Source organism: Lactuca virosa, chromosome 8 (genome assembly GCF_052849685.1).
Source record: "Lactuca virosa cultivar CGN04683 chromosome 8, Lactuca_virosa_CGN04683_v6, whole genome shotgun sequence".
Taxonomy (NCBI): Eukaryota; Viridiplantae; Streptophyta; class Magnoliopsida; order Asterales; family Asteraceae; genus Lactuca; species Lactuca virosa.
In genome coordinates, this window is record NC_136433.1 from 373845030 (window position 1) to 373867752 (window position 22723).

The following is a 22723-nucleotide window of genomic DNA, read 5'->3' on the forward strand; positions in this document are numbered from 1 at the left end:
ACTAGGCTCGGAATGCTCAAATAGACTCAAAATAGTGCTAGAAGTTAGTAGGAACAAGTCTAACTTTGATTGGATTGAATGGTTTGTACAAGATTGAAATTTCGGGTTGTTACTGCTACCCCCATGGTCTTTACCTGAAATACCATCGGCTACCTCCATGGTCTTACATCCAAGTGTCATGGGCTACCCCTATGGTCTTTCCTTGAAATGCTCTGGGCTACCCACATGGTCTTACATCCAAGTGTTATGGGCTACCCCCATGGTCTTTCATGCAAATATCACAAAGATAACTAGCATCCTACATATTATAGGGAGAAGACTCACCTCACACTTGCAGTCAAATAACCACAGATCGAAAGTCTAGAAATCGGTGCTACAACCCACCTATTGAAAAACCCAAGGGTAAACCTCAGCCCACACTCTAAGACTAGTAATCTGACCAAAAGTCAACCATGAAAGTAGTCAGCAGAAATTGATCTCTATGTCGTGGCCAACCCATGGTCATGTCGTGGCAACGTCCTGCTAAACCAGTCACGATTTCTTCTTTCCTCAGGTCGTGACAGCCAACCTGTCACATCATGAGTTCTATGCGTGGACAAGTTAATGGGTTTAGTCCTTAATCTATTATGCCCTTAACTCATATTCTCCAGAAGGCTTCTAGGTGCACTAATGGTCCATAAAAATCCAATCTTTATAGACATGCATGTCTCATACATGTCCTCCCTCCCCTTTTCTAGGTCAAAAGGCAAGAATATGACCAAGAAATCATGAAGGGCTCTTAATTTGCATACAACTTTCTAGATCAAGAAGATATATGGCTCAAAGGACATTCATAAGCCATAAACTTGCAAACTTTTGCTCATTCCACCAAACCAAACTTGAGAAAGGGACCAAAACATACACTAAACCTAGATCTATAGCTAAAGAACCAAAAAGATCAAGTCTTGATGACTTACAAAAGTCTAGGAGGAGATCAAATGAAATCTCTAAGCCTGCCAAGATGTTCTCTACACCACAAGAACCTTCTTCTTCCTTCTAGAATAACCAAGAACACCAGAACGAGCTCAAAAATGGAGGAAATGGGATTAGGGTTTATTTCCAAGTGTTAGGAGGTGATGGAGGCTGAGGATTTGGGAAAAGCCTATCCATCACTACCTTTAAATGGGACGAAGCCCGAAAATTTAGTGTTTGACCATGCCCAGATCCCACGTCATGACCAATATATTGTCATGTCGTGAAATCTAAATGAGATATGCGTCTCATGCGGTTCAGGCCACATCGTGGTGATACCTCCACCATGTTGTGGCTATCCAAAAATTCATAAATTACTTTAAAGTACATGCATCAAAGATCTGGATGTTATAATACATATAGAAGAAAATTATAAAATATATTAGTAATCATATGTCGTTGATGATTATAAACTAGTTGCACGCAACCGCATGTAAAGGCCTCAGTTTCAACAATGCTACATCCCGATGGATCACATTCGGTTGTCGGGTGCCTAAGAAACTGCTCACAGAAAAACTCTTAAGAATCCATATCTGAAAGAACCGTGTATTAGAATACTATCAAGCAAAAAAAATGTTAAATTGTTAATCATGTATTTTACCTTAAAAGCGTATACAAATCCGTTTAGTGTCTATGTCATTTTTTGAGGTTGTTTATCTTTTTGTTCGACTGGATGTATAAGGTTATCAACATTATTGAATACAAAAAAATATTTGTGAGTGCAATTGTGATGGGTGTTAGGCATAACAAAACAAACTTAAAACTCTTAAGTGTGCAAGCAACCTAAAACAAGATCTATGTTTTCACTATTGAACTTATAACTATGAACATCAAAATAAGAACCCTAGAAACCCTAGGTAATTTTGAAAATAACAAGAAAGGGTTTGGTATTACATACGTTATTGTTATTATAGAAAATAACAATTCTCCTTTAGTTGTAGAAGCTTTGGAAGCAAGCACCATAAATGTCGTGCCTCTAATGGTTCACACCCAAGCTACAAGAAGGAGATTATGGAGAGAGGAGATGGGAGATGGGAGAGGAAAATTTCGGCCAACCCTTTAGAAAGAATTGATGGCTGCAAATCAAATGCCTAGGGGCCTTTATATAGTGCAGCAAGGAAGTCCTCGATAACCTTAATATGAGTATAATAATAATATTTCAAATTGGTAATTATCCAACTCCATATTTCTCCACATGAGATATTCTAGAAAACCTAGAATATCCCCTAGAAACCGTCCACCCTCTTGGTGGAAGGTTCTGGAGCGTTTTGTTTAACTATTGAACAATTGCCCTTTAGACCCTGCACTGTTAATTAATTCCAATTAATTTTTAATTAATTATTAGTTAAATATTACTATTTCTAATTAATATATTATTCTCATAATACATTAATAAATTATTTATTTCAATCTATTAATCAAATAATAAATCAACCTCTCTCTCCAAAAATGATCTTGTCCAATTGCTAGGTTTAAGGGCAATCCAAAAGGATTGTGCTACTATCAATTCAAGTTTATAATAATTATAGTATGGGCTTAGACACTTAATTCAACAGTCTCCCACTTGGATAAATTTTTAACTATAACTGCCAATAGTACTTCCGAACCGATCAACAAATTGTAGCTTCCAAAAGTCGTTGTCGAACTCTGACCCAGTCAGTTACTTGTCCTAAGATAAGTGATCATATAATTCTCCGTTCTGCAAGATATCATTCGGACATTAGACATGGAACATAATCAATCTCATTGTCCACTACTTTGTTTCCAGATTTATGATTTGTAATGACATAGAACTTCTAATCGAACACATCAATTTAGTCATGGCTGGGCCGGACACTATAAGTCAACACCAAATCACTGAGGGGCCCAAAGATATCGCTTTTCTTGTTAAGGAAAAAGGAACGAATAAACATTGACTTATATGCTTGCACCATTTACTCATCAAATCATGCACAACAATACATTTTATAACATCAAGTTACTGATGCGTTTTCGCATTATCAATGCACAACTGACTTGTAAACCACAACTCATATATATCCGTTTCAAGACTATAAGATATTATCGTCTCATAATTACTCGTGATAAATTCCATGAAGTAATTCTCTGAGCGTGGGTTAATCCAATACTTAAATCTCCATTTCAAAGTACTCATGAACATTGTAGCAATATTATTGCTATGTCTAATACTCTTTAGACAATCTACAATTCAACTCATGACAGTCTTAATTCACTACTTACTTCCAAAAGTATGAACAACAGTGGAGTTTGAATAATCGAATTATTCAGGAAGTAAAACATGCAAAATGAAACACAAGAATAAACAATTGACAAAAGGTACTAAGCAAACTAATAAATAATTCTCTATTATTTAATCACCAAAAGTCAATTACATTTACTTTGTTACAAGTTTCAAAATAACTATCTAACTACGAAAACTAATATCATCTCTCAGACCAATGCTCCTGGCATGTTGAATGTGTTTAGCCCTACTCAAACCCTTTGTGAATGGATCTGCATGATTCTCTTCAGATGATACCCTCTTCACTACGAGATGACCTTCTTCTACTCTATGTCTGATGAAATGGTATTTTTGGTCGATATGTCTTGATCTGCCATGATCTCTTGGTTCCTTTGTCAAGGTAACCGCTCCTTCATTATCACAGAAAATTTACATTGGCTTCTTAATGGTTGGCACAACTCCAAGATCTGCGATGAATTTCTTCAACCAAATTGCCTCCTTTGATGCTTCGCTTGCCGCTATGTACTCTGATTCACAGGTAGAATCAACCACTGTCTCTTTCTTGGAACTTTTCCATGTAACTTCTCCTCCATTTAAGGTAAACACCCAGCCAGATTGAGAACGAAAGTTGTATCTGTCTGTTTGAAAAATGGCATCACTATACCCAGTTACTCTCAATGTGTCACTGCCACCAAGTACTAGGACACCCAAAAGCACAACTTCCCCATCGATTAGATACTGCCAATATTACTGGTATTACTGATGTATAATGAGTTCGGGAAAGAAAATGACCTAGCAGGAGGTCTTACATCAAACCATCAAGGAAAAAAAAATGTTGGCAGTTTAGTAGTCTGGCTAGAGTACTTCCAAAGTTAGGAATGTTTATAGGCATGTACTCTGTCGATTATAGAAAAGAAGGCTATTCCTTAATCAAAAGGGAAGGATGAGTTGGCATCTTTTACTGGCGACGGGGATCCTTTGGGGCAAACCCTAAGATCAGCCAGTTGGCGCACAACTCCCTGAAGTTGTCGCTCGTGCGTCCTCTGACGTGCTCGGAGTTCCACGGCTTCCGCTCGGGATGCGGTGATGCCATTTACGCGAGAATGGGGAAAGAAATTGATAGGCGCGCTAATCTAGATTACTTATAAGATGATCGTTATTAGTCGACCCAATACTTGCATAGTTCATACCAATTACATGTAATCGAAGCAGAATAGACCTTCGAATAAGTGACCCTAACTCCAAGCCCACAATCAAACAAGAACAGGAAATGAAGCAAAGGTCACAGATTCTAAGTCTATAACGCCTTAGTCACATGTAACCGTGGTGTATCCACTTAGCAACTATTGCCCTACTAGTAACGACCCTTTTAGTTCTCACATATGTTGTAACTAGAATGTAGAATACTCCTATAGTATTCTTGTTCTGATGTTCTTGTAGCAGTATTGGTAAGTTTTAGACTTGTTGCAACACCACAACCATTCTTAGGCACATGCTAGCCACTCCTAGGAAAATGTAGTTGATCAGGCTACATCCGCCTAGTTTTGGCCATATGTCTCTAAGCCTAACTATGATGTTAACCAATCTTAATACTTTTGTTCTGTTCTAGTATGATACTGACCCTTTGTATGAATGAATTTATATATATACTTAGTTAAATATTTTATTATTTAAAAGTATATATTCTTGTTCAGAGTGTTTTAGTCCCGATGTGTTTATAGTTTGTATATCTTTTATGGGTTGATATACTTGATTCACTATAAACAGTGCTCTGATACCAATCTGTCACACCCTAAAACCGAGAACGGCGGAATACGTTCTGGGGTGGAGGACGTCATGTACAGTATCATAACAAAGCATAATAGTAAAGACAAGCAACAACATCCATTGCATTAAGATAATAATTGTAATACAAACGTGTTCAGTACAAATGTTAGACACCAAAAATACAATCAAAATAAAGTGGAGTCTTATGTGTGCTCCGTCTTCTCAAAAGCTGCATCCGTACCTGTCTACTGATGACCTGAGAATACAAGTTATTTTGAAAACGTTTATCAGCATAAAGCTGGTGAGTTCATAAGTATTTAGTGTCATTTCATGTATAAAATATTCACAATTATACATTGTAAAAGAAAGTTTCGGTGTTCGAAAATAGTATGAGCCCTAGAAAACCCTATGTTTTCCAGAAAAAGTAGTCTTCACCAAGACCCGATGGTTTGTCTGTTCCTTTGATAATGTACAAGTTTTCTCAGTAGTTATTAGTTTGAAAATATAGTTTTAGACTTTATTCATGTATAGTAATGAGAAAAATGTTTTACCCCAACAGTATCACTGTCGGCCATATGAAATGAAATGCAGGCTCCAGGTAGTATCAAATGTACAATACTCCTCAGGGAGTCTGTTGCCTTTAATTCTTAAAGTATTAATTAAAGGTTTGAATGTGAACTCGTACGTAACCATGCTGATTGACGATCGAATCCCTTTGACCCTCCGAGTCATATGTAGTGATGTGACATTTTGTCACCCCTGGGCCTAGACGGCTCGGACTGTAGCTAGCAGTCGGGATGTGGGAGTGTCTGTCCCGTATAGATCTATACACATAATGCCCGCTCTCCCTCCAGGAGACTCTGGTTACGCGGTGATAGCACAAAGATGTGTCGTATCGAGAAATAGTATGTCACATTCTATTTTAGTAAGTTCTCTTGTATAGTATGTAGTGTTCTCTTTGTATAGTACATAATGTTCTCCTCGTATAGTATATAGTGTTCTCTTGTATAGTATATAGTGTTCTCTTGTATAGTACATAGCATATATTGACTCACAACTGAACTGACTCTAGTAGTTGTCATGGCTATAGTAGTAGTGAGTAGTATCCCTTAACTATACCTATTATAGTTAAATAGTATTGTTGGTTGCATGTCTTTGATATCCAAATGCATTGAACTGATATGAAAACTTTTATATCTGACACAAATATATGAGATATATAACTAAGAATTCAACGAGAGTCGGACTAATAACAAAATACCCTAAGCCCACAATCAAACAAGAACAGGAAATAAGGTGAGTTATTAGTCCTAAGTCCTTCAAGTCTTACTTATATAAATATATTGGTGTAGATATGGTTTGGGAATAAAAATAGTTTAAACGAATTTTGGAAAATAGTTTTATAGTGATTTACACGAAAATGAATTTGGTAAGCATTTGAAAACAGTTTAATTGGCAATATAGTTGAAAGTATAGAAAATCCCTTTTTGGTGGTAAAAACAGTTAATAGTGTAGAAAATCCTTTTGGTTGCAAGTTATAATTCACATGCGATTGTTACTATAACTTCTTTGGTTCAACTTGTATTCCCCCCCCATAAAACAGTTAAAAACATTTAAAAAGGTTCATTTAGGGGTATGAACTCACCTGTAGTGAGTGAAGTGGATGGAAACGCCGGGTAGGATGCTAGGTGTCAAGTGAGGACTTGAACACACACACGGATCCTATGTAACATGTAGTGATGTATAAAGTATCTAATTAGTTGTGTAATCATTAGTTAAGTGAGTAAAGGCACTTTAATGTATGAAAACACTTTGTTTCAAGTGTTAGGAGTGCTAAAGGTTGCGTCTAAGGAGTGTATGGCCTCACTATGCAGTTTACACTTCACTTTGCCACACTTAAGTGTGTTTACGGTTGGGAGACCATTTTCCCCCATGAGTTTACGGCCGTAAACTCATGGAAATGGTGATTTTGTGTGTCTAAAGGTCTCATGCATCACAAGGAAGGCTCCTAGGATCAATTCGAGGGCTTGGGAAGTGATTAGGGTTCAATTGGGTACTCCCTTGGAGTTTACGGTCCTTGGACCACTCCTTGGGAGTTTACGGTCGTAAACTCTAGGGTTTACGGTTGTAAACCCTTGACCACTTCAACCATTTCATGTTTTGGGGTCCTAAGCTCATCTACACTAGCTTCATGTTCATCAAACAAGCTAAGGAAGGGTTTAGGGGCATCAAAACACCATTTGAGGTGTTTATGGTTTTGGGTTTACGGTTCTTGAATGTTCAAGAACCGTAAACTCAAGTTAATGGCCAAAAGTCACGATTTTGGGTTCCTTAGTTCATGCATGCAAGTATCTAAGCTATATCTAAGCATTAGAGAAGGTTTGGAAGTGTTTTGGGGCTTCAAAACCCGCATATAGGAGTTCACGGTTTTGGGAGGCTCCCCAAACCGTAAACACATGCATGTTGAGGCATTTGGATGATCCAACTCGAAATAGCATGAATACTAAGCTAGAAAATTCAGTTAGGAAGATTACCTTTGATTTTTGAGGCTTGAAAGTGGTGTTCTTGAGCCAAACCCGATTTTAGAGAGAGAAAGTAGAGAGAGAAAGCTCCAAGGTGGGAAAAGGCTCTAAAGGTGGACACTCTTCCTTTATATATGGCTGCCTAGTGGGGACCCACCATACACTGTCGTTTAAACGGAGCTAAATGTTTTTACCCGGTAAACTAACCGTAACCCGACTTAGTTGTTTTTATTCCGTCATTAAATATATATTATTTTAATAACTCACAATGAATTATTTTAATAAATAAAAGTTAACGGAAAATTTTAATAGGACTAACTTTTATTAACGGAAATGGGTTACAGTGACGGAGTAAATTTCGGGTTGTCACATCATCCCCCCGTTAGAGGGAATTTCGTCCCGAAATTCAGAATTCAAGTAGTTACGTTATTACAACACAACTAAGCAAAGAGATGAGGATAGTTAAGTTTCATTTGATCCTCGCGCTCCCAAGTGAACTCTGGTCCTCGTTTGGCGTTCCAACGAACCTTCACAATCGGGATGCGGCTTTGCTTTGTTTGTTTGACCTCTCGGTCCATCATCTCCACAGGTTCTTCCACGAAGTTGAGGCTCTCATTGATCTCGATTTCATCGAGTGGAATTATGAGAGTCTCTTCAGGTAGGCACTTTTTCAAGTTCGAGACGTGGAAGGTAGGATGCACATTACTAAGTTCGCGGGGTAGATTGAGTTTGTAAGCTACGGGGCCGATTCTAGCGAGAATCTCAAAAGGACCTATGTATCTTGGATTCAGCTTTCCGCGCTTTCCGAAGCGTATCAAGCCTTTCCAGGGTGAGACTTTCAAAAGGACTCGGTCTCCCACCTGGAATTCCAAGGGTTTCCTCCGTTTGTCTGCGTAGCTTTTCTGTCGGTCTCTTGAGGCTTTAAGTCGTGCTCGGATTTGTACGATCTTTTCGGTGGTTTCGCGGATGATTTCTGGACCGGTGAGAGAGCTATCAGGAACTCGTCCCTTAGCTAATTGAGTGTCGCCTACCTCGGCCTAGCACAGAGGGGATCTGCACTTCCGGCCGTATAGGGCTTCGAATGGGGCAGCTTTGATGCTTGTGTGATAATTGTTGTTGTAGGAAAACTCGACTAGGGGTAAGTGGGTATCCCACGCCTTACCAAAGTCGATTACACAGGCTCGCAGCATATCCTCCAAGGTTTGAATAGTTCTCTCACTTTGTCCATCGGTTTGAGGATGGTATGCTGTGCTCATATCCAGCTTAGTTCCAAGAGCCTTATGTAGTGACTGCCAGAACCTCGAGGTGAACCTGCTATCCCGATCGGAAATAATGGACACAGGTACACCGTGCAGTCGGACTACCTCTTGGATGTAAATTCGCGTAAGTCTCTCCATTTTGAAATTTTCCTTGATAGGAAGGAAGTGGGCGGATTTGGTTAGCCGGTCGACAATTACCCAAATGGTGTCGTACCCACTCGGAGATTTGGGCAATTTGGTAATGAAATCCATAGTAATTCTCTCCCACTTCCATTCAGGTATCTCTGGCTGTTGGAGAAGACCTGAGGGTTTCTGGTATTCGACCTTGACCTTAGCGCAAGTAAGGCACTTATTCACGAAGGTAGCGATTTCTGCTTTCATGTTAGGCCACCAGTACGATTTCTTGAGATCCAGGTACATCTTATCTAATCCTGGGTGAATGGAATATCGAGTGTTGTGCGCTTCTTTCATGACCAAGTCTCTGAAGCCACCGTGTCGCGGTATCCAGATCCGGTCCATGAGGTAGTAAACTCCGTCATCCTTGACTACCAGATTCTTATCCATTCCTCGCAGGGACTCTCCCGCCACATTTTCCGGTTTCAAAGCTTCAAGCTGTGCTCCCTTAATTTGTGCGGGTAGATGCGAATGGATAGTCATGGTTAGGGACTTGACTCTTCGCCCAGAATAATCCTTCCGACTTAGGGCGTCTGCTACTACATTGGCTCTACCCGGGTGGTAACGAATTTCACATTCGTAGTCATTGAGTAGCTCGACCCACCGTCGTTGTCTCATGTTGAGCTCCTTCTGGTTGAAGATGTGTTGGAGGCTTTTGTGGTCGGTATAGATGGTGCTCTTTGTACCATACAGATAATGTCTCCATATCTTTAGGGCGAACACGACCGCTCCTAGCTCGAGGTCGTGCGTGGTGTAGTTGACTTCGTGTGTCTTCAGCTGTCTTGAGGCGTAGGCGATGACCTTACCTCGTTGCATCAGAACACAGCCGAGCTCCTGATTGGATGCATCACAATATACTACGAAGTCTTCTGTCCCTTCGGGGAGGGACAGTATCGGTGCGGTGCACAAGGCTCACTTTAGGGTTCGGAATGCCTTCTCTTGTTTTTCTTCCCAGTCAAAGGCCACACCTTTCTAGGTCAATGCCGTAAGAGGCTTCGCAATCCGAGAGAAATTCTGAATGAATCTTCGGTAGTAGCCAGCGAGGCCTAGAAATTGGCGAATTTCTGTAGGCGTCTTCGGTGCTGACCAGTTCTCAATAGCTTTAATCTTGGATGGGTCCATGTGGATTCCTTCTTTGCTAACCACGTGTCCTAAGAATTCGACTCTTCGGATCCAAAATTCGCACTTTGAGAACTTTGCGTAAAGCTTCTCCGATCGTAGAGTTTCCAGGACCTGTCGCAGATGATCGCTATGCTCTTCCTCACTTCTAGAGTAGATAAGTATATCATCAATGAAGACGATGACGAACTGATCCAAGTAAGGACGGCATACTCTATTCATCAAGTCCATGAAGACTGCGGGCGCATTGGTCAGTCCGAACGGCATCACTACAAACTCGTAGTGCCCGTAACGAGTCCGGAAGGCTGTCTTCGGAACATCCTCCTCGAGCACTCGCAACTGGTGATACCCGGACCTCAGATCAATTTTGGAAAAGTAACTCGCCCCTTGCAGTTGATCAAATAAATCGTCTATACGAGGAAGGGGATAACGGTTCTTGATTGTCAGCTTGTTGAGTTCTCTGTAGTCGATGCACATGCGGAACGATCCGTCTTTCTTCTTTACGAACAAGACTGGTGCTCCCCAGGGTGAGAAGCTTGGTCTTATAAAGCCCTTGTTGAGTAGTTCGTTAAGTTGACCGGATAGTTCTTGCATCTCAGCAGGCGCTAGACGATAGGGCGATTTAGCTACGAGGGTAGCTCCTGGAATTAAATCGATTCGGAACTCGACTTGTCGTTTAGGAGGTAAACCTGGGAGTTCCTCTGGAAAGATGTCAGGGAAGTTGCACACGACGGGGAAATCTTTGATTTCTTTCGTTTTCCGGCTCGTGTCGACAACGTGTGCAAGGAATGCGCGATATTCCTTGCGCAAGTATTTCTGAGCTTGAATGCTCGAGATGATGCGAAGGCTCGTACTGGGTTTGTCTCCGTAGATCATCATTGTTTCATTGTTGGGCAAGTTCAGACGGATGGCTTTGTCGAAACACAGGATGTCGGTATGATGGAGACTCAACCAGTCCATGCCTATGATGACATCAAAGCTCTTGATCGCTACTGGTATGAGATCGATAGGAAACGAATGATTATCTAGCGTGAGGGTACAACCTATGTAGATTTCGTTAGAACTTTCCGTCTTGCCGTTAGCCATTTCTACGACGAAGGTTTCTTTCAGTGATTGCGGTGATTGTTTGAGTAAGTGTTTAAAGTTTTGATTTACGAAACTTCTTTCTGCCCCACTATCGAATAGAATACAAGCATAATAGTTATCGAGAAGGAACGTACCCGTGACTACGGTGGGGTCTGCTACAGCCTCATTATGGCCAATAGCAAGTAGTCTACCTGCTCCTCCCGCGTTGCCAGCCTTTGGATAATTTCTTTTGAAATGTCCGACTTCGCCACAGCCATAGCAGGCATGGCTCGCTCCCGAACTGGGAATTTGGGAAATAGGTTTGGGAGGTGCTCTGCAGAACCGGATGGTGTGGCCCTTCCGGTCGCAATTGGTGCAGTGCATTTCACGGCATGGGCCGTTATGATGGAAGGCGCACTTATCGCACTTGGGTAGATTCCCCGCATATGTTTTGGCGGGCACAGGGGCAGTAGGAGTAGTGGCAACATGGACAGCCACCATTTGCTGGATACTGGAAGAGGATTTGACTGATTTACCCTTCTTTCGATCTCCCCGTTTTCTCTTGTTGTCGGAGGCGTGGGTTGGAGCAGTAGTGATGGTTGTAGTTATTGATGGAGCACGGGGAACTTCATGATCGATAAGCATTTGGGCCAACTCCTTGGCACTTTCAAATGTCGTTGGTCTTGATGATAGAACGTTCCCACGATACGGAGGCACTAGGCCCCCGACGTATCGCTCAATCTTCTTAGCTTCCGAGGGAATCATGTTAGGGCATAGGGCTACCAGCTCGCAGTACCGGGTGGTGTAAGCTACTATATCGGAACCCTGCATTTTGAGATTCCAGAGTTCCTCCTCCAATTTCTGAATTTCTCCCTTTGGGCAGTACTCTGTCATCATTAGGTCTTTCAGTGTATCCCAACCCGTGGCGTTAGCTGCTACCAGGGAGAGTGCTTTGACATGGCCATTCCACCATGTTAGGGCCCTTTGGGTAAGGGTACAAGTAGCAAACTTTATCTTGCTCCCTTCGGGGCAGGAGCACATTTCGAATACTGCTTCGGTTCTTTCGAACCATTGGGTTAGGGCGAGGATTCCCCCGGTCCCGTTGAAGTAGGTAGGCTTGCAACTGATGAAATCTTTGTAGGTGTATTCCCAAGCACGGGGGTGGGTTTCACCCTGGCTAGAGTTAGTTCCCAGTCCATCTCCACTGGCACCACCAGAATTGACTTGCGCCAGAGCGGCGGTCACAGCTGCAGTCACGGCTGTTTGGAACAACACCGGGTCGAACTGCGGAGGAACCGGCGGTGTAGGTGGTGGGGGTGGAGCTCGAGTTGCGGGAGTTCTCCTGGTTGGACGCTTGCGAGGCGGCATCCTGTACTGAAAGATTACGAAAATGATGACAATAGTAAGAATTGGTTTGTAAACAGGATAAGAGTGTTTCTTGGACTAAATCTCTATAGTCCGAAAAACAAAAGGGGAATGTACTACTAGGTTAGGGACACCCAAAAGCACAACTTCCCCATCGATTAGATACTGCCAATATTACTGGTATTACTGATGTATAATGAGTTCGGGAAAGAAAATGACCTAGTAGGAGGTCTTACATCAAACCATCAAGGAAAAAAAATGTTGGCAGTTTAGTAGTCTGGCTAGAGTACTTCCAAAGTTAGGAATGTTTACAGGCATGTACTCTGTCGATTATAGAAAAGAAGGCTATTCCTTAATCAAAAGGGAAGGATGAGTTGGCATCTTTTACTGGCGACGGGGATCCTTTGGGGCAAACCCTAAGATCAGCCAGTTGGCGCACAACTCCCTGAAGTTGTCGCTCGTGCGTCCTCTGACGTGCTCGGAGTTCCACGGCTTCCGCTCGGGATGCGGTGATGCCATTTACGCGAGAATGGGGAAAGAAATTGATAGGCGCGCTAATCTAGATTACTTATAAGATGATCGTTATTAGTCGACCCAATACTTGCATAGTTCATACCAATTACATGTAATCGAAGCAGAATAGACCTTCGAATAAGTGACCCTAACTCCAAGCCCACAATCAAACAAGAACAGGAAATGAAGCAAAGGTCACAGATTCTAAGTCTATAACGCCTTAGTCACATGTAACCGTGGTGTATCCACTTAGCAACTATTGCCCTACTAGTAACGACCCTTTTAGTTCTCACATATGTTGTAACTAGAATGTAGAATACTCCTATAGTATTCTTGTTCTGATGTTCTTGTAGCAGTATTGGTAAGTTTTAGACTTGTTGCAACACCACAACCATTCTTAGGCACATGCTAGCCACTCCTAGGAAAATGTAGTTGATCAGGCTACATCCGCCTAGTTTTGGCCATATGTCTTTAAGCCTAACTGTGATGTTCAACAATCTTAATACTTTTGTTCTGTTCTAGTATGATACTGACCCTTTGTATGAATGAATGTATATATATACTTAGTTAAATATTTTATTATTTAAAAGTATATATTCTTGTTCAGAGTGTTTTAGTCCCGATGTGTTTATAGTTTGTATATCTTTTATGGGTTGATATACTTGATTCACTATAAACAGTGCTCTGATACCAATCTGTCACACCCCAAAACCGAGAACGGCGGAATACGTTCTGGGGTGGAGGACGTCATGTACAGTATCATAACAAAGCATAATAGTAAAGACAAGCAACAACATCCATTGCATTAAGATAATAATTGTAATACAAACGTGTTCAGTACAAATGTTAGACACCAAAAATACAATCAAAATAAAGTGGAGTCTTATGTGTGCTCCGTCTTCTCAAAAGCTGCATCCGTACCTGTCTACTGATGACCTGAGAATACAAGTTATTTTGAAAACGTTTATCAGCATAAAGCTGGTGAGTTCATAAGTATTTAGTGTCATTTCATGTATAAAATATTCACAATTATACATTGTAAAAGAAAGTTTCGGTGTTCGAAAATAGTATGAGCCCTAGAAAACCCTATGTTTTCCAGAAAAAGTAGTCTTCACCAAGACCCGATGGTTTGTCTGTTCCTTTGATAATGTACAAGTTTTCTCAGTAGTTATTAGTTTGAAAATATAGTTTTAGACTTTATTCATGTATAGTAATGAGAAAAATGTTTTACCCCAACAGTATCACTGTCGGCCATATGAAATGAAATGCAGGCTCCAGGTAGTATCAAATGTACAATACTCCTCAGGGAGTCTGTTGCCTTTAATTCTTAAAGTATTAATTAAAGGTTTGAATGTGAACTCGTACGTAACCATGCTGATTGACGATCGAATCCCTTTGACCCTCCGAGTCATATGTAGTGATGTGACATTTTGTCACCCCTGGGCCTAGACGGCTCGGACTGTAGCTAGCAGTCGGGATGTGGGAGTGTCTGTCCCGTATAGATCTATACACATAATGCCCGCTCTCCCTCCAGGAGACTCTGGTTACGCGGTGATAGCACAAAGATGTGTCGTATCGAGAAATAGTATGTCACATTCTATTTTAGTAAGTTCTCTTGTATAGTATGTAGTGTTCTCTTTGTATAGTACATAATGTTCTCCTCGTATAGTATATAGTGTTCTCTTGTATAGTATATAGTGTTCTCTTGTATAGTACATAGCATATATTGACTCACAACTGAACTGACTCTAGTAGTTGTCATGGCTATAGTAGTAGTGAGTAGTATCCCTTAACTATACCTATTATAGTTAAATAGTATTGTTGGTTGCATGTCTTTGATATCCAAATGCATTGAACTGATATGAAAACTTTTATATCTGACACAAATATATGAGATATATAACTAAGAATTCAACGAGAGTCGGACTAATAACAAAATACCCTAAGCCCACAATCAAACAAGAACAGGAAATAAGGTGAGTTATTAGTCCTAAGTCCTTCAAGTCTTACTTATATAAATATATTGGTGTAGATATGGTTTGGGAATAAAAATAGTTTAAACGAATTTTGGAAAATAGTTTTATAGTGATTTACACGAAAATGAATTTGGTAAGCATTTGAAAACAGTTTAATTGGCAATATAGTTGAAAGTATAGAAAATCCCTTTTTGGTGGTAAAAACAGTTAATAGTGTAGAAAATCCTTTTGGTTGCAAGTTATAATTCACATGCGATTGTTACTATAACTTGTTTGGTTCAACTTGTATTCCCCCCCCCCCATAAAACAGTTAAAAACATTTAAAAAGGTTCATTTAGGGGTATGAACTCACCTGTAGTGAGTGAAGTGGATGGAAACGCCGGGTAGGATGCTAGGTGTCAAGTGAGGACTTGAACACACACACGGATCCTATGTAACATGTAGTGATGTATAAAGTATCTAATTAGTTGTGTAATCATTAGTTAAGTGAGTAAAGGCACTTTAATGTATGAAAACACTTTGTTTCAAGTGTTAGGAGTGCTAAAGGTTGCGTCTAAGGAGTGTATCGCCTCACTATGGAGTTTACACTTCACTTTGCCACACTTAAGTGTGTTTACGGTTGGGAGACCATTTTCCCCCATGAGTTTACGGCCGTAAACTCATGGAAATGGTGAGTTTGTGTGTCTAAAGGTCTCATGCATCACAAGGAAGGCTCCTAGGATCAATTCGAGGGCTTGGGAAGTGATTAGGGTTCAATTGGGTACTCCCTTGGAGTTTACGGTCCTTGGACCACTCCTTGGGAGTTTACGGTCGTAAACTCTAGGGTTTACGGTCGTAAACCCTTGACCACTTCAACCATTTCATGTTTTGGGGTCCTAAGCTCATCTACACTAGCTTCATGTTCATCAAACAAGCTAAGGAAGGGTTTAGGGGCATCAAAACACCATTTGAGGTGTTTACGGTTTTGGGTTTACGGTTCTTGAATGTTCAAGAACCGTAAACTCAAGTTAATGGCCAAAAGTCATGATTTTGGGTTCCTTAGTTCATGCATGCAAGTATCTAAGCTATATCTAAGCATTAGAGAAGGTTTGGAAGTGTTTTGGGGCTTCAAAACCCGCATATAGGAGTTCACGGTTTTGGGAGGCTCCCCAAACCGTAAACACATGCATGTTGAGGCATTTGGATGATCCAACTCGAAATAGCATGAATACTAAGCTAGAAAATTCAGTTAGGAAGATTACCTTTGATTTTTGAGGCTTGAAAGTGGTGTTCTTGAGCCAAACCCGATTTTAGAGAGAGAAAGTAGAGAGAGAAAGCTCCAAGGTGGGAAAAGGCTCTAAAGGTGGACACTCCTCCTTTATATATGGCTGCCTAGTGGGGACCCACCATACACTGTCGTTTAAACGGAGCTAAATGTTTTTACCCGGTAAACTAACCGTAACCCGACTTAGTTGTTTTTATTTCGTCATTAAATATATATTATTTTAATAACTCACAATGAATTATTTTAATAAATAAAAGTTAACGGAAAATTTTAATAGGACTAACTTTTATTAACGGAAACGGGTTACAGTGACGGAGTAAATTTCGGGTTGTCACATGCATGATTATGTAGATGTAACCATATCTGTTATAATCATCAGTGAAAGTCACATAGAATCGATTAGCATCCCTTGTGGATGATCTGAAGGGCCCACATACATTTTTATGTATGAGATCCAATACACCTTCACCTCTTTCATAAGATCCAGTGAAAGGTGATTTTGTCATCTTACCCAAAATACAAGATTCGCATGCATCATCCGACCTTAGGTCAAATGATTCCAACACTCCAACCTTTTGGAGTTGGGCGATGCACTTCTTGTTAATGTGTCCAAGACGACAATGCCACAAGCATGCTTTGTCTATATCATTAGACGAATCAATTTGAAATACACTATTTCCTAAATTGTCTACACACGTCACAGTTTCATACAGACCATCACCAGGTAAAGCTTCAAAATAAAAAAACACCATTCTTATAAGCAGAAACTGAACCATTCAAATCAAAAAAAGAGTATTTGAAACATTTTTCTGAACAATGCATGAAAAGAAATAATGTTTCATGTGATTTCTGACGAGTAGCAACAATTTACAAATCTAAACTAACACCATCACTAAGCACTAGACTATAAACTCCAATCTTGGTAACAAGTGAAGATCGCCTATTCCCTAGATCGACTTCATTCTATCGTGCTCCACCTGTTCACTTCTTTTTAGCCCTAGCAAATCAGAAAAAATGTGAAATCCACGTCCTGTATCAAGGACCCAAGAACGAGAAGATGATGAGTTATTAGATAAAATAGTGTATATACCTGTAGAAGTTGGCTTCACCTTTCCATCTTTGATATCTTGCAGATATTTCGGTCAACTTCCTTTCCAATGTGTAACGCCTGTTTCGAGTATTGGTTGGAAATTTGCCAATTGGGGAGGTTATATGCAAGGACTCGGCGAGTTGGGAGTCCAACTCGTCGAGTAGGGTCGTGTATCAAGGACGAGGGTCGGAAGAGACTCGGCGAGTCGGAAGGCCGACTTGGCGAGTCAAGGATATTTAAGGAAAACCCCAAGTTTAGGGTTTGCCCCCCTATATAAATATCATTAACAGCCTCCATAGCCTCCCATTTGCACCCTAGAAGTTGTTCACGGCCGCAAACCCTCTTGTGAGAAAAGTGAGAGCTTTAGTGAGATAAATTGGTGAATCTCTGGAAGGATTTCAAGTTGAAGGAAGAAGGAGCAAGGGAGAAACATCAGATCCAGCATCTACCTCGTTTTGGGAACTTTGTTGAGGTATTAATTCGTCATCTTAAGCCTTGAAGTCTTAGATATCCATTTGGATGATTATGGTCACTATTGGGGGGAAATAGAACCAAGTTTGGATCTGGACCTATCACAAGGATATGGTTATAGATCTGGACCTTCTTAGGTCCCAAATATCATAAAGTTGCACCTTTTATTAAGCTCATTCCCTCTCCATGCATGAAAACCTTGTTGAGGGTTAGTTTTGGTGTTATGGCCATGTGAGGCCTTGCATGCACGTAAAGTTTGCAACTTTACGTGTTATCCAAACTAGTAGAGTATAGATCTGAAGTTTTGGACCTTGAGTCCCACTGGAAGAGGTCGTAAACATAATGTACTAATAGGGACTCGGCGAGTCGTGCAAGAGACTCGGCGAGTCGAGAAGGTTTCCTCGTTCACGGCCAAGGGTTCATGGTCAAGAGTGTACGGTTAGGAGTTTATGGCCATAAACATCAAGGAACTCGACGAGTCTCTCGGGTGACTCGGCGATTTGATGAGTTAAGCAAGGAACCTGACGAGTGGCTAATTGTACTCGACGATTCAAGGTCAATATGGATTGTTGACCTTGACTACAGACATAGACTTTGACCAGGGTTAACGTGAGGGTAATTGTGGGATTGTGTTAAGCTAATCACCTGATGATTATGGGCAGCTGAGAAGGAGTAGCGTGTGGGATATGTCTGATTTCAGCTTATCAGTTCAGCAGTCGAGAGGTGAGTTTTCTCACTATACCAATGGGTCTAAGGCACCAAGGCCGGCCCATTTTATGATAGTTGGTATATTTGCTATGTAAATGTGTGTGCTATGTATGTATGCGTGATATGCGGTAGAGATAGCCTTTGTGGCTAATGGTAGAGACAGCCTTTATGGTTGATGGTAGAGATAGCCTTGTGGCTAATGGTAGAGACGTCCTTTGTGGCTGATGGTAGAGATAGCCTTTTGGCTAATGGTAGAGATAGTCTTTATGGCTAACGGTAGAGATAGCTTGTATAGCTAGTCGATATGTGATAACGGTACAGATAGATTTTACAGCTAATACGATATGTGTTATGTGGACTGTGTGTGGGGTATGCTCTGGGGGACTCATTAAGCTTTGTGCTTACGGTTTACAGTTTTGGTTTCAGGTATCAACGTTATGAAAAAAGAAGAGCTCGGATTGATCGCAATGCACACTACTATGATTTCCGCAATGATTGATTTTGGGATAAACTTTGATAAATGATTTACTTAACGATGATTTGGAATGTTTGAAATAAATGGTATCAATGTTTTAGATATATTAAAAACGAAATTTTTACCCTTGATTTTTGGGTCGTTACACAATGCCCCCTTGTCGTTGCAGTAAAAGCAAGTGGCCTCTTTGGGATCAGAGACAGGAGGAGCATCAAAACTTGATTTACCTTTGGGTCCACTGCTTGAAGACCCAACATGAGACTTTCCCTTCTAGTTTTGATTTGGAGGACCTTTCATCTTCTTCTCCTTCCCTTGACCAATGGCCAGAACAGGAGCACTAGCAGGAGTGGAGGCAATACTTTTTCCCTTCATACCTGCTACAACTGTCTGCAGGAGGTTGTGCAATTGAGCCAAGGTGGCCTCACTATTGTTAAAATGATGAACTCATCATAACAACTTGGTAAGGAGTTCAAGACTATGTCAATAGCCATATCCTCATCAAAATGCACATTAAACCTAACAAGGCGCTCCATGTAACGTTACATTCTCTGTACGTGGCCACAGACAAATTCTCCCTCTTTCATTTTGCACGCCATGAGGGACTTTACCACCTCGTATTTTTCTTGATGGGCTCGCTTGTGGTATTTCTCCACAAGATCCTTGTTCATCTCATACGGCCAGTAAACCTCATAGAATCTATGCAACTCAGGGGTCATCGTGGCGACCATGATGCAAGCAAATTTTGTTGCATCATTGTAGTGCCTCTTGTAGGCGGCTAGTCCTTCAGGAGTGGCCTTATCTTCGTCAATCTCAGTTAGTTCTTTCTCAAGGACATACTCCTTGTCCTCGAAACGAAGGATCATTTTGATGTTGCGCATCTGGTTGTTGTAATTGGTGCCATCCAATGTCACCTTTAAGTAGATGTTCAACAACAATAAGTTTTGATTGGAGGAGGAGGAACCAGAAGCATCATTTAGAGTAGACATCTGTAAAAGGAAGGTAGTTTAGTTAGATAAGAATAATCCTTAATATAGCAACCCAAAAATGAAATATTAAGTCCAGGATCCAACTATAAAATTCATAACTTAGAAAAGGGAAGCCATAATCTTATTGTAAATTTTATAAAGGTAGGTAAATGACGATTTACCAATTCCACCAACAGAAAACGAAATTTTAAAATGAAATTATGTTTTAATGAAATTCCTAGATCTTTTGAGATTCATTGAAACTATTTAATGGCATATTTAATCTCAGATTATGCTCTTCTATTTGTGTTTGGGATATCGAGGATCACAAACAAGATCTGAATAACCATGCAAATGTTCTTGGTAACCTCAATGCCGTTTATTATCTCAATTGATGTGCTGGTAAACCACACACGCTCCATCAACAATGATAATTTATGAGATACCCATTACAACTCTTTATTTGTCTCTATTAGTGTGTCGGTTAACCACACACGCTTCACTAACGACTTATAAAGTATAATGTGCAATTTAATGGGTTAGAATACAAATTCATATTTTCCTAAAGTAACTAAGATTGGGATTCTTATAAAAGGGATTAGTTACTTTTTAATATCATTATACTTTTAATGAGAATTGATTGTCCTATCAAACCCGTTCGACTAACGATCCTCCAGTAATCAAGGAAATGGTGGGTGAGAGTGGACACTCATTCAAATACCATTTTATAGGAAGTTTCCTTATACCCCCTTATAGACTAGCTTTGTGAATGAGTCGTATTAACGGTTCGACTGACTTATTCTTATACGTATAGTAATTATTAAACTTCTAATTTTACATATAGTATAAGGTGTATTTTAAAACTTTTTAAAATACTAGGTTTATAATTAAATTTCAAAAATTAATAAATAACATAAATTAAAGAAAACAAAATGATTTAATATTTATCTATTAATTAACATTTAAATTAATCAAATAATTTAATCCTAATCCTTACCCTTTAAATTTTCGAAAATATAAGGTATAGGATTTATCCAATTTTAATTAGCTATTTTTAGGCAAGTAAAATGATAATTACCAAAATTTGAAAAACCCTAATACCTATTAATTTTTGAAATTTGCTTGGGGAGGAACGTTAGGGTTTCAAAAACCCTAACCCTAATTTCAAAACTTAGGACGCAAGGTTAGGGTTTCAAAAACGCTAACCCTAATTTCGAAATTTAAGCCTTTTAGGGTTTACTTTCCATAAACCCTAATTTCATCAAATTGAACAATTATAGCTAATTCAATTGAAAAACAAATCAAATGCTCTGATACCACATATGGGTTTTAGGCATACCAAAACAAACTTGCAACTCTTAAGTGTGCATGCAACCTAAAACAATATCTACGTTTTCATTATTGAACCTACATGAACATCAAAATAAGAACCCTAGAAACCCTAGGTAATTTCGAAAATAACAAGAAATGGTTTAGGATTACATACCTTATTATTATTATAGAAAATAACAATTATCCTTTAGTTGTAGAAGCTTTGGAAGCAAGCACCACAAATGTCGTGCCTCTAGTGGTTCACACCCAAGCTAGCAATAAGGAGATTATGGAGAGATGAGAGGGGAGAGAAAAATTTCAGCCAAACCTTTAGAAAGAAGTGATGGCCGGAAATCAAAGGCCTAGTGACATTTATATAGTGCAGCAAGGAAGCCCTCGATAACCCTAATTTGAATATAATAATAATATTTCAAATTGGTAATTATCCAGCTCCATATTTATCCACATGGGATATTCTAGAAACCCTAGAATATCATTAGAAACCGTCCACCCTCTTGGTGGAAGGTCCTGGAGCCTTTTGTTCAACTATTGAACAATTGCACTTTAGACACTTCACTTTTAATTAATTCCATGAATCCCGAAATTAATTCTAATTAACTTCTGATTAATTATTAATTAAATATTACTATTTGTAATTAATATATTATTCTCATAATACATTAATAAATTATTTATTTCAATTTATTAATCAAATAATAAATCACCTCTCTCTCCAAAAATCATCATGTCTAACTGCTAAGTTTGAGGGCAACCCAAAAGGACCGTGCTACTATCAATTCAAGTTTATATCAATTATAGTTATGAGATTAGACACCCAATCCAACAAATTGATCCCAAATTATCATCCCCCATGGATATATGCGACATAAAAATTTCACCACTAAATTTTTTAAAAATATTAGTAATGATAATTATAAATTAACGACATGATACATGTTGAATTGATCAAGGTTTGATAGCAAAGCAAAATACTCATCTGTCACAGGCTGTTTAGCCTACCCCCCCCCCCCCCAATTGAAACTCTTCTATAACAGATAGATAAGATATACACAGACCGCATCCTCGCCCGATAAGTCATTAAGCGAATGTTTAAACACATTAACGACATCGTCTAATTTCACAGATACATCCTCACAACCATAGGAAATACATGCGAATGGAAGGCAGCGCTAGAAACGGAGGCTGGAACATAGTCACCAAACTGGAAGCCGGTGAGAAGACAAAATTCTTTCCTCCCTAAAGACAACTCGTAACCCCCAATCTCATAAACCATTTCCTCTACTTTGCTTTGAGGTATGTGATGACTTCGTGGAAAAACACGTAATGTAAAATTAAAGGATCCCCATCTACCCTTGGAATATCTAACCACCTCCCAAAACATGAATTCACGAACATTGTCTTGCAT